Below are 10,488 nucleotides of genomic sequence, written 5' to 3' on the forward strand. Positions count from 1 at the left end.
CCACCACCACCCTGAGGCAGGGGAGGACCATGGGGAATTGCCCCAGTCCTCAGGACTGGCCGGGCTGGTTCCTGTGGTCCTGGTGCTGCAGCCAGGAACCACATGGTGCTGTAGGGCAGGGAAATGGCAGCGGCAAGCAGGGGGAAGGGGCAGTGAGCGGGTGGGAGTGTGGGGCCCATGCAGGTGTAGTGGGGCCAGCACCGTCAGGGCCTAGAGCGGGGTGGAGCCCAGGCCTCCAGGGGCTCTATGGAGCAAGTCTGGCCCAGTCAAGCTGTGCTGGTCAAGCAGGGAGAGGGGCAGCCAGCTCAGCTCAGCTCCATAGAGCCCCTGCCAGCCCAGGCACCGCACTCCTGCCACCCCACTGTGGGCCTTTCCAGCACTGGCCCTGGTGCAAGCCCTGCGCTCCTGCCCAGGTGTTGCTGTGCTCCGTGTGCCTCCTCGCTGCCCCTTCTCCTTGCCTACTACAGCCATTTCCCCGCTCTCCCACAGCGCTTCAGCACCACGTGGTTCCCAGCTGCAACACCGGAACCACAGGAGCAGCTGGTAAGCGGTGCTGCACCAGTGGGGGGATGGGGGGGATGGCAGGAACAGACAGGGAAGCGGCAGGAGAAGGGCAGCAGTGGCAGATGGGGGGCAAGTGGCAGCGAGCGGGAGCACTGGGCCTGCACCGGTGCCCTAGGGCCAAGAGCAGCAGGAGTGCAGAAGCTGGGATTGCAGGAATGCTGGTAGGGGTTCTGCCTGCAGGGGGGGGGGGCTGTGGACAACTCCCACCCCTCCATACAAGCCACAACCCTCCCCACACACACTCAGCTCCCCACAAAACCCATATCCACCCCCCACATACCCATTCCCCCCATAATATACAAGAGTAAGACTTCATTTTAAGCTATTATACTATTACTTCTGTGTACACTACACAAGCACATGTAAATCAGGACAAAAATATTTTTTGAAATGAAATTAATGAATGTTGTAGTACATGTTTGAATATAATACATTTTTAGAATATAGTTTGGTATTTTTCTAGTTCAGAGATGGCAAAAACCCTTGCTGAAAGGAGTACTTCCAGGGGCAAAGGGAGGGACTTCTGGCGGCAAAGGTCAGGGGTTAGGGGGCAGGACATCCAGCCCCAAGATGGCGACCAGGGGGTGGGGCACCTGTCAAGGGGGGGCGCTACCCATGCAGCCCTTGATGGGTTCTTTTAGTCCTTGTCTAGAAAGGTATGCAATCTGTTTTTTGTTTTTGTTTTGTTTTGGTTTTGGGGTTTTTTTAAAAGAAAATGTCAGTGTTACCTCGACAGAATTTGTTGACAAACAGAACTTGGCCAAAACAGTTAAAATCACTTTTGGCGTTAGGAAAGAATGAAAGTGAATTCTTATTCCACAATGATAAAACCAGTTGTTCTTACAGTGACTATTCTGGTCACTTTGAACTAGGTTTTCCAGGAATAACTAACTTTAAAAAAATGAACACTTGGATTTGACACTTGTCTGAGCCTTTAAATACTAGTTTGTAAGGCATGAACAGACAGCACCATGTGGCAGCACTGGTTGTAGTTTTGCCTCCCTTATTAAGTAAGGGTCATCTTATTTCCTCTACTCTTTCTCTGCAACACAGATGTTACAGACAAAGACCCATTTGTATCTATACTGCTGAGCTGTCATTAATATTCAGTCTCACAAAAAACAGCAGTACCTCTTCAAATGCAAGTTATGGACTTCACATTATTGCCAGTCTAGACAGTGGAAAATTGTATTAACATTATCAGTGTTATTCAAATAATTCAGTAGGTACAAAATTTAAATGTAATAATTTGAGCTTGACATTACTTTGGAAGCAAGCTAATTTGCTCATTACTCTTTCATTTATGTTAATGTTTTGTGTTGCAAAACAGGTTTATGCTAGCATTACATAAAACCATGCTTTACTCTGCAGTGGGAATGTAGTTAACTTTGTTCCTCTTCAAGTAAGATATTTCTGTACACCCACTTAATGAGTCTAGTTTTCCATTTTATTTGAATTTGTACTAATTAAACTATTTTAGAGCAACAGTTTATTCACTCTAATTTTTGTTTTGTTAAAAAGATTTTTGTGTTAAGGATTTTTTCCTGACAGTCCAACCTTTTGATTCCCCATAGTCCCCTTTTGATGTTGTAAATAGAAGGGAGGAAATTGTTATTGTAGACTGTTCTCTTTTAGATGGGAGCCTGAATTAGTCTTGTTCAGAAGAAATAGTAAAAGCTTTACACATTTCCTATTGCTACCATTTTAACAATGGGTGAAATCTTCAGAAGCATTTGTCGTTTTCAAAAATGACTCAGGGCATGTCTACACATGCAAATACTACAGGGTGGGTTTACTCTAGAGTAAATTAATCTTAAAGTAATTTGACCTAGAGTAAACCCACGCCAGGCAGGCATCTACACGTGCACGGATGTGGGAGCAGATCTGCTGCTCCTGGCAACAGTCGGCTCCTACCCCCTGCAGCCCTGCATTGGGCCCCAGCAGCATCCAGGGAGCCTTAGGCTCCCCCTGGGTCCTAGCCCAGGGGCTGGCAGGGAGTATGGGGCCAGGAGACAGCTGTTTCCTGCCGGGGGCTGGGAGATTGCTCCCTGCTCCCAGAGGACTGCCTGCTGCTGGGGTGGGCTCTGCCACTGGAGCCTGGGCAAGGACATATTCCCCTGCCCCCAGCAGCAGGGAGATCCTGGCCCTGGCTCCCCAACTGGGGGCAGGGGACTTATAAAGAGCTGCAGGGAAAGTGACAGGTCTCAGCCCTCTGCCCCGATCTGTTGGTGGGGCAGTGAGCCCCAAGCTGGGCAGGGATTCTCTGCTCAGCTGGGCCTTACTGGCAGATCGGGGCAGGGGACTGGAATCTACCCAGACTGGGACAGTTCCTAGCCTGTGCTCGGTGATTGCCAAGCAAAAGCTGGGGGGCCTGTTCCCATCCCCCATTCTGTGGAGGTGGGCAGGGAACAGGCTGGAGATTGTAGAGCAATCTCCCCAGCCCCCGCTCCATGATCAAAATCAGTTCGTTGGGGCTGGGAGCTCCCTGCTGCTGGGGCACATGAACATTGTCCCCAGCAGCAGGCAGCTTCCGGGGGCAGGGAGCAATCTTCTGCCCTCTGCAGCTTGGCTGACCAGAAGCAAGTTTGCTCCCGGTCAGCTGTTTACAGGCGCTTTACTGCACAGTAAGTAATTGCGAGTACATTTACTATTTCTATTTACATGTAACAAATTTATTCACACTTAAAGCAAATTACTGCATCAAGTGCACATGTAGATGGTGATGCTTACTGCGCAGTAATTTGCTTTAATCTCAAGTAAACTGTCTTGTGTATATGTTCCCTCAAGTTCCTAAATCAGTAAAACTTAGACTTTTAAGTGCATAAGTCACTTAAGTGATTTTGAAAATTCTACTTTGAATCTTTAAAGAATCTTTATGAATTATTTATCTTCATAAAATTTATTACTGAGAGAGCTTGAATGTCTTCAAATAAAGCAATAATCTGTTTTATTGAATTCTAGTATCGTTAATTATATTGTTATGCAGTTTATCACAAATACTGTTTATCCAAATCTAATGAGCTTTGTGTGTGGCTTCTGCTATTTCTTACACCACACAAACTTGTATTTGTCCAAGTGTTTAAGTGATATACCTTTGCTTCCCTGCATGTTCCCTCCCTGTTTTGATTAGGTTCCTGATATTTTCTTTACTTTTCCTACTCTGCAGTTCTGGAAAATATAATATAAACCTCAAATGAACATCCATTTAAACCTAAGAAACTTTTAAATGGGAATCCAGAAAATGTATTCTAGCAGAATAAATTGTTATCCTTCACACCAACAAACCACTTGGTGTCTAAGGCAGCCTTTATCAACCCATGGGTTGCAACCCAAAAGTAAGTCTCAAGAATATATGAAGGGGTCATGAGCAAACTTTAAACATGCATTCTCCTTTAAAGGAGAAAAACGTGGGGAACTGTGGCTTTTCCCTTGCAGGCTGGCAGAGTTCCAGCCTGCAAGAGGCTGCTTAGGGGTCCCCCATGCCCCACACCCCCTCCCCACACAGTGCTAGGCTGGGGCGTGGGGGTGGATGGCAGTGGGTTGGGAATGAGGGGCACTGGGTCAGGACTGGTCATCAATGTTTACAAATGGGTCCTGGTACAAAAAAACGCTTGAGAACCACTAGTCTAAGGCTTGATCATTGTGAATGGGGTTCAGATCCCATTGCATCATTAAGTGAACATGTACCAGGGGCCTGAGTTTGAGTTTATCCGTCACACTTTCCTATGTGAAGTCGCATTGGGTTTTGTAGTAATTTATTTGTAAATGTTAAATACCTTGTTTACTCAAATCCAAAATGAGGGTTTTCCCCCATTCAACATGGGAGGGGAAAAAGCCCCTTGTCTTAGATTCAAGTAGGGTGGCAGGTGGTGGCTTTGGCTCGATCTCCAGTCCCGACCCAGGCTTGGGGTCATAGTTTGAGCAGCAGTTGCTACCTGGCATGCCTTTGCGACCTACAGCCTGATCCCCACTGCCACCTTTGGCTTTCATCAGCACTTACCCTCTCTTGCAGCTCTGGTCCCACTCCAGGCAGGACTGTGGAGCATGTTGTAGCTTCAGTCCCACCAAGCCATATAACAGCAGTTGAGGCAGCAGCAGCTCCCTCCTACCCTGCTGCCATGATCCTGGGGTATGAGGGACAAGTGGTGGGGGGAGACAAGCATCAGGGAGCAAGGTATGGGAGGACAAGGAGCAAGGGGTCAGGACTTCTGCCATGCTTCCACTGCTTGTCCCACGGTAGTGGTTGGGGGAGGGAGGACAAATTTTAAGACTGCCCTCCAATAGTTAGATTCTATACATGGAAAAGTATAACACTTACAAATTTCCCATGTATATAATTAATTATTTGGGTGGGGGCTTGTCTCAAGTCAGAGTACTGGATTTGAGTAGATACAGTAGTGATTTTATTTTTATGTTTTTCAGTAAGTTATTTTCAAGAAGAAAGTATTTTTTCATTAAGTTTATGGTTGTAAGTCTGAAAAGCATAGGTTTTGAAAGTGAAATGAGATTATGTTCTGTGTAATGAGTTAAAATCTAGCAAAGCATTCACAATCATAGCTGTAAAGGAATGTGGGATGCCACCACACATTCATTCACTTATCTTCTTTTTTGGTATCTATAATGAGCAGTTGAAACTGTTATTTTTATAACATGACTTAGATAAATGGAGAAGTGATAAACAATATAACTTTAAGGTTCACAGTTACATTTGGACTTATTCTTAATCATATATTTGTTTTGTGAATGTAAAAAATAGTATAATAAAATGTCCTTCAATTCTCTAGCCAGTTATGAATGAAAATGAAGCTGAATTTTGGATTTTCTGAAATACATCAGATCTATGCTATTGGTAATAATTGTAGATCTTGATGATATTCAAGATGTAAGAAGTGGGTAAAAAGCCAAATGTTAGATATCGTAAATATTAGATATCCAAGTATAGAACTGACCAAAATGAAGAAGGAAAATTGTTGATTTTTTGTAATTCTAAACTTTATATTTTTGTGGACAGCACTGTCTTGCTAAACCTCATATTTCTCTAAGTTATTACACATTTAAAAAAGATATGTGAATAATCATAAAATAGCATTAAAGGAAGACTAAATTGATGGTAGGTATATAAATCTATAAAACATAATTGCTGGAAGATGACCAGGAAGCAGCTACATGCTGTGATGGACTAATTACATTTTACCCAGTCAGTGTGAAATATTGTATTATACAATATTTTATGCTGTAATGATAGATGGATTTTTAACTTATTTATGGCGGTTACTGTTTTATAAATATTACGCTTATCAGTAATAAAGGTGGTTGCTCCAGAAGCTTTGTATTTTGGATCAATAAAAAAATTCAATAGAAAAATGATCCATCAGTGTTTCCAGTAATATTGCTACACCAGTTTCTTTTTAATGGCCCATCAGCTATGCTATTGCCATGAAGCTAATGTGAGGTGACTCATTTAGCAACATATTATTACATCATTTGAACATGATGTAAGGCACATCAGGCATTATTAAATTAGTCTGAGTTTTGCAATATGTCAGTACCATTTTATGCACATTAACAGCATAGTTAGTGTTTCTTTTGGGAATTATCTTGAACAAGTATATTTAAGGTAAATTTTTACACAACCACTATTCTTTTTCACCCTCATCTCTTCTGATTATGTCAGTACTACTCTTCATGTTTTGAGGTGTTCCCTCTGTATTCAGGGACTGAATATAGGGCAGCGGAGTACTGAGCGTAGAAATAGTAGCCTTAGTACTCCTTTAGACCCTATGCTTTATGTTTCATAAAATTGCTTTATATGTTGTACTTTATTTGGCTTGTTAGAGAAGATTGTAGCTGGCCTTTAATTGTCTATAAAGCTTAGGTGAATAGATGGGGGATCTTCCAGTTTTTGTTTTACTATATTTTAATGTGGGAACATCCCCCTTGCACATACTTGTGTGAAACTAGAGGATGTTTAGATTGCAAGAAGGAAGGAACTGGCTACTAGCTCCAATTCAGATTTTTTTGGTGCTGTATAGGACATGCCGTATTTTCTTGTAGATAGCATGCACCTTTTTCAAAAAGGCAGTTGCTGGAAAGAAGCACACATTATGAACAAAGGAATAGGGTAATAGCAGTTTCTGCAGTGTAAGTATCTGCCAGGGAAAGTAAAAGTAACACTGATTGTGCTGCATAGGAGGCAGCACAAAGAACATGCTGCTACTCAGTTATTGATTTTCAGGGAAAGACTTTATATGTCTTTCAAAAATAAGGTGCATATCTTATTTGAGGGTAGGTTTTGTGCAGGAAAATGTAGCATATTGCTTCTCCATACTGGTCCATTCTGAAATTAATGTGGCCTAAAGGATTGCAGCTGATTGTTTAAATATTTTATCAATGCATTAAGAGTTTCTCCAGATTTATTGGTGTGTTCTCTTCATGTCAAGATGTCCTGTAAAGGCCTAAAGATATTCATCTTTTTCTAAAATTTTGGAGGAAAAAAATAAAGGTTTAACTAAAGAAACTACAAGAAAAATTAAAGATGTCTTCAGTGTCAATTTTTTGGACAGTTTAGAAGTTAATCACTTTGACAGCAAAAACCTAGAACTGATCCCAAATGCATATGGCTTCCCTTTGCATAGTTAATAATTTGCTTCTTTTCAGCTTCAATCCAACATTTTAACAGTGTGTAGATCCAGGCAATTTTTTGTATTCAGTTTTATTTATGTGTTACAAGAATCTTTGGAGCTCCTGGATACCTCAATAGATGGAGGGGATGCAAAATAGTATGTATTGAGAGTCATGATACACCCAGTTGTTTTCCTATGTAGAAAGGAAACTGAGAAACAGGCATGGCAGAAAATTATAGTCTTGTGGGTGTGAGAAGATCTGAGAATGGCGGTGAGAATAGGCTGACAGGCGCATTGCTTTTGCATCTTTTCCTCTGCTTCTGTTTTCCCTCTCTCATGATTTTCTTCTGGCATACAAATCTTTCGTTTCGCATCTTTCCTATAATGTAAGCTGTTAAGTAGAAACAACTTAGTTTAATTTGTTTAAAGTATACTTAATGGGAAGTCATGCCATTTAAGCTGTGGAAATAAGTTGGGACATAATTTACGTTTTGAAGATTTTTTTTCTTCAGAATTTCTTAGCTGGCCCATTCAGAATTTTGACTTTTCCAAGGAGAAGATAAGGCTCTTCTATAGTAAGAATAGACAGCAATGGCAACTCTAGGGTTAAAAAGAAAAGAAACCAGCTCTTTTGTTGCAAATGGAAACCAGGGAGAAGGCAGAACAAGACTACCTTGATAATAAAGATGGCAAGCAATGAATGAGAACAGAGGGAAAATGCTAGGGAAAGGAGAAGAGAGAAGTTCATTTAGAAAAAGAAAAGAAAAAAAGGTCAAGGTAGAAAAGTAAAGTCAGACAATTGAGAAATTGTAAAAAATAACTGTCTTGAAAAGCTACAAAAGGGGTATTTGTATCATTGTGTATTTTCCAACATTGCTTATCTGTTTTGCCATCTGTCATGTAATTTTAAGGAAATGATCTAAAATGTTTTCTTAATCACTGAGGATTTGTTTTGGAGAAGTCATGGAGAACTAGGGAGGTACCTGTGTACCGCAAAATAAACTAATTAGAAGATAACAAAGCTATGATCAATAAGTAAACAAATCTTGCAAGAAAAACTATTGCTTTTTCAAAAATAGAGTTCCATAACTAGTAGATGAACAGAATGCAAAAGAGATAAACTTACTAAAGCATCGGATATAGTGTATATCAATACATTTTATTCCCCTATTAATCAGCCTGGCTTTGTTATATACACGTCACAAAAATAAAAATGGATGAAATATTGTAAACAGGGAAACAAGAAACTATGTTAAATTAGAGCAACACATGCAGTACTCTTGTGATTTATTGACTCCAATCTTATTTAATAATTTTAAGAGCTGGAAGAGAGAGTAAGCAGTGTGATATTATTCAGAGAGAATGTGAAAATTGGAAGGTGAAAGAATGGTGTTGGAAACAAGAGCAAAAAATAAAATTAGATTAACTTGCAAAAACCGGAAAAATACATTTTGACTATTTGAGAGGAAAACATCATCTGAAACACGTACTCTACCATACAAGAAACCTGAGGACTAGCAAGCTGAGAGTGAAAACAGATGTCACCCAGGTGCTGCCATAAACATTTTAATGGTGACACAAGTTGTGAGCATACAGGCATCCTCACCCATTCTTGCCTTCCAAATGTCCTAAAATGTTGCTACAATCAAAGGTAGTCATAGTTTGTGACCCCTTGAATGGGAGGATGTCTGTCCTTACTGTGTGCCACATGAGTTCTTTTTACTGTTTTTGCAGACAGGTGTCCTGAGAATCCCCCTGCTACCACCCCTCACTTCCCCCATGGGAGTCCCCCACTTGCAGACATGCACCCAGGAGTCCCCCTTCAAGGACTCTTGTAAATATCAGGCTGCTGCCCATAGTGGTTCCCTTGCTTGCAGACACTTTCCCCAAGTTGGGGCACAGTACCTGAGACCATTGTTCTGCAGCATCAGGCCCCTGAAGCCATGGGAGCAGCAGGGGGCTGAGCCTGCAGGACAAGGGCCACAGCATTATCGGTAGACACCAGTGAAGCAGATCAGCCATGCCAAGAAACATCTCGGCACAGCTGATCCCGCTCCCACAATGACGTATCTATAGCCCGAAAGAAACAAACAAAAGGTGATTGTGGACAGCAATTAGACCTGAGTTTTTGTAATACCATCTGACAGCAAAGGTGCTGCATAAAATGAACTGAACGAAAGGAGAAAATGGTCCTGGACAATTTTATTACTCTGTTTCACACTTCTCTAGTTTTGCTCAGCATTTGTAGAGATGTTTAACAGAGCAGGAATGTGGCTCTGGTGTAGCTAGACTTGGAATACTCATTACACCAACATAACTAACTGTATCCACTCAAACTAGTGTCCCATGTACTCTAGTACTCTGTTTTTATGTCATGTGGCACTAGAAACTGGATTTGAGAGTACAACTTAAATAAGTACAAAAGAGGCATACTGTCTTTCAGTACTTAGTACAAGATAGTAGCAAAACTAGGGTGGGGTAAGGAAGCACCAGCGACAGGTAATAGCCTGCATCCTTGCAGCTGCAGCCAGGTAGTGTGCACAGAAGCAACCCTAGCCCTGGGGTTGCAAGGCAGCATGCAGGAAGCTGGTCCTGGTCCCAGTCCCAGTGAGGCAGGTGGAAGAAGCTGGCCCTGCCCCCTGGCCCAAGGCAGCTTGCCAGAAGCTAACTCCAACAGCAGCAGCAGCTATGGTCAGGTAAGACGGGTGCTTGCCTTCACTTACAGCCCTCCACTCCATCTCTCCACTGCTACTCTCAGGTGCTTAACACCCCCCCCCCCCCCAAAAAAAATCTCTGAAATCTCTGCCAGGGCACAAAAACTGCTAATTACGTCTCTGTTACATGGTTACAATGGAAGGTACAAAAACTAGTGGACAATATATACAGTGTATATAAAAATCACAGGGCTTTTCCATTTAGATCCAGTTAGTAACTGGTATATGCCCCAGAGTGTTGTTATTTAGGGCCCTTCCGAAAAACTAACATTGACTTACTGTGCCTGGATGTTCTCATTTGTAATATGCAGTAGGACTGTGCAAAGCGGCAAGTATTCACTTTGGATTCAGTTTTGGCCGATTTGGATGGACAGTGATTTGATTTGGAGATTCAAATCACTGTCCCAATTCAATTTGGCCGAATCAGATCTGAAGATTTGGCACTGCTTCAGAGATTCGGCCATATACTAAACAGGCAGCAGTCCTTACCACGCTGGACGCAGCTGCCTCCAGCTGGTAAGTCTTTTGGGGTTTGGGATGGGGGGAAGGGAAGGGGCATGGGGGAGGGAGTGATTTAGGGCTGGGGC

General features: G+C 42.3%; 1 protein-coding gene across 9 annotated transcripts in view; it reads left to right on the forward strand.

The window, feature by feature from the left end:
* The window catches only part of TCF12 (transcription factor 12), a 407,201-nt gene that overhangs the window by 303,729 nt on the left and 92,984 nt on the right, over positions 1–10,488 (forward strand). The gene's annotated exons all lie outside the window — the stretch shown is intronic.

The sequence above is a fragment of the Gavialis gangeticus genome, unplaced genomic scaffold (assembly GCF_001723915.1).
Source record: "Gavialis gangeticus isolate Ggan-Ray unplaced genomic scaffold, GavGan_comp1, whole genome shotgun sequence".
Classification (NCBI taxonomy): Eukaryota; Metazoa; Chordata; order Crocodylia; family Gavialidae; genus Gavialis; species Gavialis gangeticus.